Below are 13,089 nucleotides of genomic sequence, written 5' to 3' on the forward strand. Positions count from 1 at the left end.
GAACCATTCGCAGAAGTGTACCCGTGGAGGCCAATCAGCTGCTGAAAGTGCCTGCAGACGCTGTACATGGTACAGAAACAACTGGTTCTCCCGTAGCGCTCTCCATACAGTGGCGTGGTCAACGTTACCTTGTACAGCAGCAACTTTTCTGACGCTGACATTAGGATTATCGTCAAATGCACGAAGAATTGACTCGTCCATTGGAGGTGTCCTCGTCGTTCTAAGTCTTCCCCAGTCGCGAGTCACAGGCTGAAATGTTCCGTGCTCCCTAAGACGCCGATCAACTGCTTCGAACTTCTTCCTGTCGGGACACCTTCGTTCTGGAAATCTGTCTCGATACAAACGTACCGCGCCACGCCCATTGCCCCGTGCTAATCCATACATCAAATGGGCATCTGCCAACTCCGCATTTGTAAACATTGCACTGACTGCAAAACCACGTTCGTGATGAACACTAACCTGTTGATGCTACGTACTGATGTGCTCGATGCCAGTACTGTAGAGCAATGAGTCGCATGTCGTCACAAGCACCGAAGTCAACATTACCTTCCTTCAATTGGGCCAACTGGCGGTGAATCGAGGAAGTACAGTACAGACTGACGAAACTAAAATGGGGTCTAACATGGAAATTAAGCCTTTCCGGACACATGTCCACATAACATCTTTTCTTTATTTGTGTGTGAGGAATGTTTCCTGAAAGTCTGGCCGTACCTTTTTGTAACACCCTGTATATGGGAAGCGCCTGAGGGAGCAGCAGGACAGGGATTGTCCTATATATACATGGCAGCGGCCCACCGCCGGTCCGTACATCAGCGCACCTGATGATGCCAACGTGGTCGATTGCGGAAATATTGGTCCAATGCACACTCATACCAGGCAGTTCACCCGAGATTTATATCGTCGTTACTGTTAGATAAATGCGAGCCTGCAGTGTAAGGAGCGGCAGTGACGAAAACGACCAGAATGAGGGAGAAAAGCCACCATGACAGTTTTATAAGGAGGCGCACCTGTCTCTCCCTGAGGAGGCTGGTCAACGCGCTCTGGCCGGCAGTGTGAGATTCGGCCTAGGGGTGTGTTTACACGGGCTACAGCTGCTGTACACTGACGAGCCCAAACAATATGACCACCTCCTTAATAACTTGTTGGGCCATCTCTGTAAGGCAATAAATATATCACCGATTTTGAGTATCATCGATTCTACAGTTCGATTGTAGATTTGTGGACCGTAATGGCAACCACCGCATTCACATCCGGCGAAATTGGTGGCCAATACATTAACTTGACTTCACTTTCAGGCTCCTCGAGCCGTTGTAGCACAATCCAGTTATACACTACTGGTAATTAAAATTGCTACACCAAGGAGAAACACAGATGATAAACGGGTATTCATTGGACAAATATATTATACTAGAACTGACATGTGATTACATTTTCACGCAAGTTGGGTGAATAGATCCTGAGAAATCAGTACCCAGAACAACCACCTCTGGCCGTAATAACGGCCTTGATACGCCCGGGCATTGAGTCAAGCAGAGCTTGGATGGGCTGAACATGCAGCTTCTACGCGATACCACAGTTCATCAAGAGTAGTGACTGGCGTATTGTGACGAGCCCGTTGCTCGGCCACCATTGACCAGACTTTTCAATTGGTGAGAGATCTGGAGAATGTGCTGACCACGGCAGCAGTCGAACATTTCCTGTATCCAGAAAGGCCCGTACAGGACCTGCAACATGCGGTCGTGCATTATCCTGCTGAAATGTAGTGTTTCGCAGGGATCGAATGAAGGGTAGAGCCACGGGTCGTAACACATCTGAATTGTAACGTCCACTGTTCAAAGTGCCGTCAATGCGAACAAGAGATGACCGAGACGCGTAACCAATGGTACACCATACCGTCACGCCGGGCGATACGCCAGTATGGCGATGACGAATACACGCTTCCAATGTGCGTTCACCGCAATGTCGCCAAACACGGATGCGACCATCATAATACTGTAAACAGAACCTGGATTCATCCGAAAAAAATGACGTTTTGCCATTCGTGCACCCATGTTCGTCGTCGAGTACACCATCGCAGGCGCTCCTGTCTGTGATACAGTGTCAAGGGTAACCACAGCCACGGTCTCCGAGCTGATAGTCCGTGATGCTGCACACAACGCCGTGCTGGGTCCCAACGGCCTCATATCACTAGCAGTCGAGATGACAGGCATCTTATGCGCATGGCTGTAACGGATCGTGCAGCCACGTCTCGATCCCTGAGTCAACAGATGTGGACTTTTGCAAAACAACGACCATCTGCACGAACAGTTCGCCGACGTTTGCAGCAGCATGGACTACCAGCTCGGAGACCTTTGCTGCGGTTACCCTCGACGCTGCATTACAGACAGGAGCGCCTGCAATGGTGTACTCGACGACGGACCTGGGTGCAGAATTGCAAAACGTCATTTTTCGGGTGAATCCAGGTTCTGTTTACGGCATCACGATGGTCGCATCCGTGTCTGGTGACATCGCGGTGAACGCACATTGGAAGCGTGTATTCGTCATCGCCATACTGGCGTATCACCCGCCGTGATGGTATGGGGTGCCATTGGTTACACGTCTCGGTCACCTCTTGTTCGCATTGACGGCACTTTGAACAGTGAACGTTAAATATCAAATGTGTTACGACCCGTGGCTCTACCCTTCACTCGATTCCTATGAAACCCTTTGTTTCAGCAGGATAATGCACGACCGCATGTTGCAGGTCCTGTAAGGGCCTTTCTGGATACAGAAAATGTTCCTGCTGCCCTGGCCAGCACATTCTCCAGATCTCTCACCAACTGAAAACGTCTGGTCAATGGTGGCCGAGCAACTGGCTCATCACAATACGCCAGTCACTACTCTTGATGAACTGTGGTATCGTGTTGAAGCTGCATGGGCAGCTGTACCTATAGACGCCATCCAAGCTCTGTTTGACTTAATGCCCTGGGTATCAAGGCCGTTATTACGGCCAGAGGTGGTTGTTCTGGGTACTGATTTCTCGGGATCTATGCAACCAAATTGCGTGAAAATGTAATCACATGTCCGTTTTAGTATAATATATTTGTACAATGAATACCCGTTGATCATCTCCATTTCTTCTTGGTGTAGCAATTTTAAAGTCCAGTAGTGTATATTTGTCCAATGAATACCCGTTTATCATCTGCATTTCTTCTTGGTGTAGCAATTTTAATGGCCAGTTGTGTAGTTAAATTTGTTGTTAGTAAGGCCCTCAACCGTGAGTGTTACTTGTCTTAAAAATCTTAATTAGACAATTGTATTCTAGCAGTGAGACTTTGATAATTGTTCTTAAAAATATTTTAACATATGTAATTGAAGCTGAAGTAGTTTAACTAGTTCTTAAGATTGCTATACAGGCCTTCAGTCGTGAAAGAGTTTTAAATTATCAGTATTGGGGCCTTCAGCCGAGAAATAGCTTTCAATTTGCTGCCATTAAGACCTTCAGCCATGACACACTTCTTAATTTATTGTTACCTTTTATTTGTTGTTGTTTCCAAATAAAGTGTACGTGACTGCAAAATAAGCTAGGCAATTGTAACCCAATCCTGCCTTGCTTGGTAGCAAGTCTCAGGTCATCTGCTGTAGAGGCCTCTTTCTCGACAATGTGCGCTGAATGGTGTGCTCCGAAACACGTATTGTTCCACCGACGTTGTGCTCTTTCCCCAGAGGTGCCACATATCACCACCTGTCCTACTTTACAGAGCAGACAAGCCTCCAACACCACGCTCTGTGGACGTCCAGTCGCTTAGCGCCTACTCGTAGCTTCACTGTCCTACCAGTTTCTGCAGATGCTCATGAACATTCGGCCAAGTTCGTCGTTTCCGAGATGCTCATTCACGGGTTCTGCATAATAATAATCTGCCGTTTGGCAAAGTCGCTTATCTCAGTGGAGTTACCCATTTGCGGCGCGTATCTTCGCTAGTATGATCCCCCGTCCAGCTCTGCTCGGTTTACATACTCGTCCGCAATGCCATCAGCAGACATGCAACCTTCGAGTTTCCAGTGGCCATAATGTTTTGCCTTATCAGTGTATGTTGCCAATATTATAGCCTGGCAATGTTGTCTCGCAACAATGCCCATCGGACGCCCAGCAGTCACATGTATCGGGGTGAAGCCAGCCAGTCTTGTCCGACAGAGTTTGAGGAGATACAGGGTGTCCGAAAAGTCTTTCTCTCATTACATAAATTGATAACTCAGGCTAGAAGTAAGATACAAATATGAAAATGGTGTCTAATTGTTTACAAACTATCAAAGTTTTTTTCACACATCAGTAAACTTCCACATGAGCACCCTTGGTAGAACGTACCACATCTAGACGATATTCAATTTCCTTCCACACATTAGCCAACATCACTGGAGGGATCGATTCAACGACTGTGGTTATCCGTTGCCGCAGGGTTTCAGGATCTGGTACACGTGTTCGGTAGACCTCGTCCTTGACATAACCCCATAAAAAGTCTAATGGGGTTATGTCAGCAGGGCGTTGAGGCCAAACCGTTGGCCCATGACGACCAATCCATCGCCCAGGAAAGTTCATATTGAGATAGGCACGGAAGTCCAAACTCCAATGAGGCGGTGCACCGTCTTGCTGAAACAAGACATCGGGGTGGTACTGAAGCAGCTGAGGAACAGCATACAGTTGCAACATGTCCAGATACACTGCAGATGTGACGGTAGCCTCAGCGAAGAAGAATGGCTCGATAATTCGATCTTGCAATAGCGCGCACCAAACATTCACCTTTGGACTGCCTCTGGTGCACTCCGTGACCTCGCCAGGGGGTTGTGAACCCGAAATGCCCACATTATGGCGATTCACTACTCCACTGACAAAGGCAATTCGTCTGAGATAACCATCATCATCCTCAATACTTGATAGCATTTCGACCGCAAAGTCATATCGACGTGTACTGTCATTGGGCAACAATGGAAGTGGAAGTTTACTGATGTGTGAAAAAAAAACTTTGATAGTTTGTAAACAATTAGACACCAGTTTCATATTTGTATCTTACTTCTAGCCTGAGTTATCAATTAACGTAATCAGGGAAAGACTTTTCGGACACCCTGTACATATCCGTGTTACAAATGTTTACACGGAGCACACTGTGGATTCGAAATGGACGAAAGCGACCTGTTGGCAGTGAGTGCAGCTCTCCTGTTTTCCATTCCATAAGGAAAATCCTTAGCAAAAAACGGAGGAATCAGGTGGTTTGGATGCGTCCTTTTTAGAGTTTCGTGACTCGACTGGAAAAAACGGAACCATCATACGATTGCTTTGTTGTTCGTCTGGTTGTCTGTCTGTCTCTCTGACCCTTAAGGGAGGTAGGACGTCAAACGGGCCGACTTGGAGCAGGAGAGTCACCACAGGACATTTTAATTTCTACTGTCTATACTTCTACAAATAAATTCATAAAACTTTGTCACCATGACCAGGAAGGATTGAGGACTCACACTCATCGCAGTGGAAGTTCAAAAACGTAGCAAAATACCTTTACTTACATGTGAAATTTCATCATTTTTTGACTAATTACTGGCTGCATTTGTTGCTATAGGTACACCTTTTCTTACATGTGAAATTTCATCATTTTTGCACCTATTACTGGCTGCATTTGTTGCTATAGGTACACTTTTCTTCCTAAGCAAGAGAGATTCTTCGATGAATTTTTCATAGCATACAAACAGTAGTTACATGTGTATGAAACTCTAGAATTTTGCAAATCTATGAAAACCTGTGGAAAAATTTGAGACAATTAACTACAATACTTGAATTTTTTCTAAACATGAAGTTTAAAATTCATTTTTTCATAAATTAAATAACTTCTAGTGTTTCGTACACCTGTAACTATGGTTTGTATGCTGTGCAAAAGTCATCGAAGAATCTCTCTTACTTAGGAAGAAAAGTGTACCTATAGCAACAAATGCAGCCAGTAGTAAGTAAAAAAAATGATGAAATTTCACATGTAAAAAATGTGTTTTGTTACGTTTTTGAGCTTCCACTGCTATGCGTATGAATCCTGAATCCTTCCTGGTCATGCCGTTAAAGTTTTATGAATTTATTTGTAAAAGTATAGACAGTGGAAATTAAAATGTCCTTTCGCTGCTACAGAGACGTGCTCCCCGCATTCCGCGATGTGTGCGATTTTGTCATCACTGCATTGCTCGCCTGTGCAGACATTTGGTGTTTCGACTGCTCTGACACACTTTATCATTCGATTTCACAAAATTATTTGGCCCAAAACTTTGATTTTTACACATCTTCTTGACTGATACCTGCCCCCAATAAATGACTTAATTTTGTTTCGATGTTCAACGCAGTTATTGTGCAGCATTAGATGCAGTAAACCATTGCACGAAATTTTGAAGAGTTTGCAGAGTCCATATCGTATAGTTTCCGTATGTTCGATTTTAGTTGCTACTAGAAATTTCAGAAAATTACATTCAAACGAAAAAAATTCATGAAGTAAGACACTTCGATATTGTTTTTAAATAAAGAAAATATTAAGCACCAAACAAGATTTGAACTCAGAACCTTTGACTTAGCAGCCATACATTTTAACCACTATGCTAACACAGTTCATCATTCAATATCTCTCCATGAGGACTTTAAATATCACGCAAAATACCGACAAACACTGTTGGTATGATTATGAATTACTCACGTTTCGTCGAAGTACAATAGGAAATAAACAATTACCGCTGTTCTTTATTGTGAAAAAGCGGTTAGTGAGAATGATGCAAACACCTTACCTTGCTATCGCCTGAATTAGGAGGCTTATTGCTTGTTTGGTTTAATTAATTAATAGAATATGAAGCAATTGGTATAAAGAATGCTTTTTCCAAACTTTCTATAAACGAAAGTCTGCTATCGAGACATTGCTTTTGTTCAATTACTTTATTTATGACTGAACGTTTCTAAAACTGAAGACACTGGTCTGTGCTCTGCACTGCAGTTGAGCTCTGGCAACGTCGTTCTCTGTTCATTGGCTGACTGTGTTTTGTGACGTCCGATGCGCAGAACGAACCTAAACTCGGCCGCCATCGTAAATGACGCGCACTTTAGCATTTGAGGATTGTGGTAGGGAAGGCAAATGGTCGACTCTGGTTTATTGAAAGAATTATAGGAAAGTATAGTTGACCTGTAAGGCAGACTGCATATGGGACATTAGTGCGACCTATTCTTCAGTACTGCTAGAGTATTTGGGATTTGCACCAGGTCGGATTAAAGGAAGACATCGAAGCAGTTCAGACGTGAGATGCTAGGCTTGTTGTTGGTGGGTTCAGACAATATTCTGGCATTACGGAGATGCTTCAGGAACTCGAATGGAAATCCCTGGAGGGAAGGCGATGTTGTTTTCGAGGAATGGAACACTGCTGAGAACATTCGGAGAACCAGTATTTGAAGTTGACAACAGATCGAATGTACTGTCACCAACGCACATTTCATGCAAGGGCCACTCAGATGAGATGCGAGAAAATGGGGATAATATGGAGCCGGCCAGAGTGGACGAGCAGTTCTACGCGCTACAGTCTGGAACCGCGCGACTGCTACAGTCGTAGGTTCGAATCCTGCCTCGGGCATGGATGTGTGTGATGTCCTTAGTTAGGTTTAAGTAGTTCTAAGTCTATGGGACTGATGACCTCAGAAGTTAAGTCCCATAGTGCTCAGAGTCATTTGAACCATTTTGTAACTTTTACATTTCTGTCATGTCTCTGCTTCCTTAAATTTTATTTTTGTTCCATGGTCTTCCTAACAATTTCTTCTCTTTCACATGCAGTTAAGCTTCTACATTCAGGGTAATCTATGATTTCGTTGAAAATATTGTTAAGTTGTTTGATCTACTAATTTCATAAGGAGAAAATCCAGTAGCGGAATACTGTAAACTATTTAAAATGTGAAACTTCCTGGCAGATTAAAACTGTGTGCCCGACCGAGACTCGAACTCGGGACCTTTGCCTTTCACGGGCAAGTGCTCTACCAACTGAGCTACCGAAGCACGACTCACGCCCGGTACTCACAGCTTTACTTCTGCCAGTATATCGTCTCCTATTTAAAATGTCTTCAGAATTCCTCACATATTCTACCCATCCAGAATCATTTTACCACAATATGTTCTAAACACTCTACCTATCTCTCTCACATACCTTTCTGTTGGATCCCTAGCTGAAACATATATAGAAAATGTGTTTTATGTTTTCATCCCTGAAAAAGTTTTTTCCCTACCATGGAAGTGAATTGTGTCCCATTATGCCTTTGGGTCTCTCTAAATTCTGAAAATAGTCTTTTCACATTTTACAGATAATGTTCTTGCTTGTAGCTTTTCTTAAGAGCTAAAGTTTGATGCATTTTGAGAATAGATCAATCATCACAAAAATATAGCTATAACCACCTTGAAATTTTGCTAATTGCTCATAAATATACACCACTATTAACTCCAAATGTATTTCTGGCAGAACATTTTGCATATAGCCTCCCCATGTTTGATTAGTAACTTTTGTTCTCCGACATCTGTCAAAAGGTGCTAAAGGGTTTCTAACCCTTTTTGTTATGTTATAGAAAATATATGTTTTCTTGAATTTTCTGTATACATTTCAGTGCATCACAATGACCATAGCTTTCATGTGCACACCAAGTAAGAGCACCAACAAATTTTTCTGGCCAACATACGTTCCACTTATCACTGTGTGGGCTATTTCTTCAAAACGAGTCCCCTCTAAAACTTTAAAACATAATCCCACTTTTATTTTCCCGTATACCAGTATAGCTTTCTCACGTTTCCAGTTTGAATCATGATTTTGTTTCCCACTGATGTCATTACAAATCTTGGTTATCTCCTTCTCATCTTTAATTACCCTTGTAAAACATAATTTTGAAATTTTTATCACATTCTTTTCCATTTTTCTCATTCTCACCCCTCAGTAGTAGTCTAGACAATACATCAGCAATAACATTTTCTTTACCTGTTATATATCTCACGGCATAATTAAACTGTTGCAGAAAAAGTGCCAACCATATGATCCTGTTGCGTAACACTTTACAGGCCTGTAAATAGCTCAGTGCTATATGATCTGAATACACAATGATTTCATGCCTTATCAGATAATTTGTGAATTTGAAAAATGCTGACTGAATAGCCAATAGTTTGTTTTCCATAACCGTGTAATTTTTGTCATGTTCCTGTTAAGTTCTGCGTGCAAAAGATATTGAACAGTGCTCCACTTACCCATCTTTTTCTTGAAATAAATAAGCCTGAGTACCACTATCAATGCTGTCATACATAATAGAAGATGGTAGAGAACCACCAGGATCTGAGTAAGATTTTACTGTCACAAAGTTGTTCCTTTATCTCCTCAAAGGCTTGCTGACAATTTTCATCCCAAATCCAAATACTATTTTTCGTAAGAGAATTATTCAGTCATGGTGCATTAAGGACTTGAGACTTTACATATTTTCTGTAGAAATTATGCAACCCAAAATATGCCCTTAACTCTTTTTATTTCTAGGTTTATGAAATTTTGCTGTGGCCAAGATTTTCTTTTAATTGGGCTAAATTGCCTGTCTGTTATGCAGTGTCCCACAAATGTCAAGTCACTGCAAATTTACACTTTTCTGATTTTAAGGTCATCCCCTTTTTTCTTAATTTCTCCAACACATCCCTTAAAATATTCAAATGTTCCTTCCATACTTTACCAATTACAAGTACGTTGTCTACATATATAGTTAGTTTATTTAACAATTTCTTCCCCAACATGTAATCCAAAGCCATAATGAATTCAGCCACATACATATTTAATCCAAAAGATATTACACAATATTGGAAACATCTTCCACCATATAAAAAAACTGTGTATTTCCTAGAACCAGGATCAAGAGAAATTTGATGAAAACTAGAAGTAAGGTCAAGACTTCACATATGGGATATATTTTCAAATTTATTAAGAAGTTCATCTACATTCTCTGGATAGTTTGTTTCTCTCTTCAAGTGTTTATTTAACTGTCTGGAATCAAGTACATTTCTCACTCCCAAATCTCTTTCTCCACAATAACCAATGGACTTTTGTATTCACTACAACACTTTCTATGATCCCCCAGATCTTCATTTTCTGTAGATCCGTCCAAATACAGTAAAGTTTTATGAAAATATAATTCATGAGGTTTCAACTTTAATTTGCACTGATAATTCCCATTCTTCCAGGTTTCTCATGAACTACATCTTCATATTCAAATAAAAATACTTTCGTTCATGATCACTTCCCCCATGAACCATGGACCTTGCCGTTGGTGGGGAGGCTTGCGTGCCTCAGCGATACAGATAGCCGTACCGTAGGTACAACCACAACGGAGGGGTATCTGTTGAGAGGCCAGGCAAACGTGTGGTTCCTGAAGAGGGGCAGCAGCCTTTTCAGTAGTTGCAAGGGCAACGGTCTGGATGATTGACTGATCTGGCCTTGTAACATTAACCAAAACAGCCTTGCTGTGCTGGTACTGCGAACGGCTGAAAGCAAGGGGAAACTACAGCCGTAATTTTTCCCGAGGACATGTAGCTTTACTGTATGATTAAATGATGATGGCGTCCTCTTGGGTAAAATATTCTGGAGGTAAAATAGTCCCCCATTCGGATCTCCGGGCGGGGACTACTCAAGAGGACGTCGTTATCAGGAAAAAGAAAACTGGCGTTCTATGGATGGGAGCATGGAATGTCAGATCGCTTAATCGGGCAGGTAGATTAGAAAATTTAAAAAGGGAAATGGATAGATTAGATATAGTGGGAATTAGTGAACTTCAGTGGCAGGAGGAACAAGACTTTTGGTCAGGTGAATACAGTGTTATAAATACAAAATCAAATAGGGGTAAAGCAGGAGTAGGTTTAATAATGAATAAAAAATAAGAGTGCGGGTTAGCTACTACAAACAACATAGTGAACGCATTATTGTGGCCAAGATAAACACAAAGCCCATGCCTACTACAGTAGTACAAGTTTATATGCCAACTAGCTCTGCACATGATGAAGAAATTGATGAAATGTATGACGAGATAAAAGAAATTATTCAGGTAGTGAAGAGAGACGGAAATTTAATAGTCATGGGTGACTGGAATTCGTCAGTAGGAAAAGGGAGAGAAGGAAACATAGTAGGTGAATATGGATTGGGGGGAAGAAATGAAAGAGGAAGCCACCTTGTAGAATTTTGCACAGACCATAACTTAATCATAGCTAACACTTGGTTCAAGAATCATAAAAGAAGGTTGAATACCTGGAAGAATCCTGGAGATACTAAAAGGTATCAGATAGATTATATGATGGTAAGACAGAGATTTAGGAACCAGGTTTTAAATTGTAAGACATTTCCAGGGGCAGATGCGGATTCTGACCACAATCTATTGGTTATGAATTGCAGATTGAAACTGAAGAAACTGCAAAAAGGTGGGAATTTAAGGAGATGGGACGTGAATAAACTGAAAGAACCAGAGGTTGTAGAGACTTTCAGGGAGAGCATAAGGGAACAATTGACAGGAATGGGGGAAAGAAATACAGTAGAAGAAAAATGGGTAGCTCTGAAGGATGAAGTAGTGAAGGCAGCAGAGGATCAAGTAGGTAAAAAGACGAGGGCTTCTAGAAATCCTTGGGTAACAGAAGAAATATTGAATTTAATTGGTGAAAGGAGAAAATATAAAAATGCACTAAATGAAGCAGGCAAAAAGGAATACAAACGTCTCAAAAATGAGATCGACAGGAAGTGCAAAATGGCTAAGCAGGGATGGCTAGAGGACAAATGTAAGGATGTAGAGGCTTGTCTCACTAGGGGTAAGATAGATACTGCCTACAGGAAAATTAAAGAGACCTTTGGACAGAAGAGACCGACTTGTATGAATATCAAGAGCTCAGATGGCAACCCAGTTCTAAGCAAAGAAGGGAAGGCAGGAAGGTGGAAGGAGTATATAAAGGGTTTATACAAGGGTGATATACGTGAGGGCAATATTATGGAAATGAAAGAGGATGTAGATGCAGATGAAATGGGAAATAAGATACTGCGTGAAGAGTTTGACAGAGCACTGAAAGACCTGAGTCGAAACAAGGCACCGGGAGTAGATAACATTCCATTAGAACTACTGATGGCCTTGGGAGAGCCAGTCATGACAAAACTGTACCATCTGGTGAGCAAGATGTATGAAACAGGCGAAATACCCTCAGACTTCAAGAAGAATATAATAATTCCAATCCCAAAGAAAGCAGGTGTTGACAGATGTGAAAATTACCGAACTATCAGTTTAATAAGTCACAGCTGCAAAATACTAACGCGAATTCTTTACAGACGAATGGAAAAACTGGTAGAAGCGGACCTTGGGGAAGATCAGTTTGGATTCCGTAGAAATGTTGGAACACGTGAGGCAATACTAACCTTACGACTTATCTTAGAAGCTAGATTAAGAAAAGGCAAACCTACGTTTCTAGCATTTGTAGAATAAGAGAAAGCTTTCGACAACGTTAACTGGAATACTCTCTTTCAAATTCTGAAGGTGGCAGGGGTAAAATACAGGGAGCGAAAGGCTATTTACAATTTGTACAGAAACCAGATGGCAATTATAAGAGTCGAGGGGTATGAAAGGGAAGCAGTGGTTGGGAAAGGAGTGAGACAGGGTTGTAGCCTCTCCCCGATGTTATTCAATCTGTATATTGAGCAACCAGTAAAGGAAACAAAAGAAATTTCGGAGTAGGTATTAAAATTCATGGAGAAGAAATAAAAACTTTGAGGTTCGCCGATGACATTGTAATTCTGTCAGAGACAGCAAAGGACTTGGAAGAGCAGTTGAACGGAATGGACAGTGTCTTGAAAGGAGGATATAAGATGAACATCAACAAAAGCAAAACAAGGATAATGTAATGTAGTCAAATTAAATCGGGTGATGCTGAGGGGATTAGATTAGGAAATGAGACACTTAAAGTAGTAAAGGAGTTTTGCTATTTGGGGAGCAAAATAACAGATGATGGTCGAAGTAGAGAGGATATAAAATGTAGATTGGCAATGGCAAGGAAATCGTTTCTGAAGAAAAGAAAT

General features: G+C 41.8%; 1 long non-coding RNA gene and 1 other non-coding gene across 2 annotated transcripts in view; both read right to left on the reverse strand.

Annotated features, from left to right (window-relative positions):
• The window catches only part of LOC124720388, a 67,798-nt gene that overhangs the window by 35,511 nt on the left and 19,198 nt on the right, over positions 1-13,089 (reverse strand). The window lies entirely within an intron of this gene.
• Positions 7,957-8,031, reverse strand: Trnas-uga. The gene has a single exon. It is a non-coding gene; the product is annotated as a tRNA-Ser (tRNA).

Source organism: Schistocerca piceifrons, chromosome 11, assembly GCF_021461385.2.
Source record: "Schistocerca piceifrons isolate TAMUIC-IGC-003096 chromosome 11, iqSchPice1.1, whole genome shotgun sequence".
NCBI classification, from domain to species: domain Eukaryota; kingdom Metazoa; phylum Arthropoda; class Insecta; order Orthoptera; family Acrididae; genus Schistocerca; species Schistocerca piceifrons.